Genomic DNA, 524 nt, shown 5'->3' on the forward strand with positions numbered 1-524 from the left:
AAAAGGTCTCAGTGTCCGGCTCCCTCCACCCGCCCCCGTGCAAATCCTTCTGGAAGGCTGCGGGGTGCGGCCTTTCATCTCCCGCACGGCTGGGCTCCGCGTCGGGGACGCGCTGCGGCCGGGCGCCGAGACAGGTGCGGGGGTCCCCGGGCGGGGTGGGGGGGCGTATGGCCTAAACCCCCATAAATCTGGGCAGCACCCATGGATCCGGGCAGGCCGCGCCGAGCGCGCGCTCCCCCCGGGAGGCGCTAACAGGTGGCCCCGGCGCCCGGGGGTCTGGGTGGGAGGCCCCGCGAGCGAGGTGGGTGGGAGGGCCACTGCGCGATGCTGCCTTCCTATTGGTGCTCCTGACGCGTCAATGAAGAGCTCTTTACTCCCCGTGTGCATCCGCCGCGGAATGTAGTTCCCCCAAAGGACAGCCAGCCCGCGCGCCCCGCCCCCGAGGCGCTTCCGCACAAGGTGAGTGAGCGCGGGGCGCGCGGCGGGGCGGGGCGTGGCCAGCCGGGCGTCGGGATTGGGCGGGG

The sequence above is a fragment of the Sorex araneus genome, chromosome 3, assembly GCF_027595985.1.
Source record: "Sorex araneus isolate mSorAra2 chromosome 3, mSorAra2.pri, whole genome shotgun sequence".
NCBI lineage: Eukaryota > Metazoa > Chordata > Mammalia > Eulipotyphla > Soricidae > Sorex > Sorex araneus.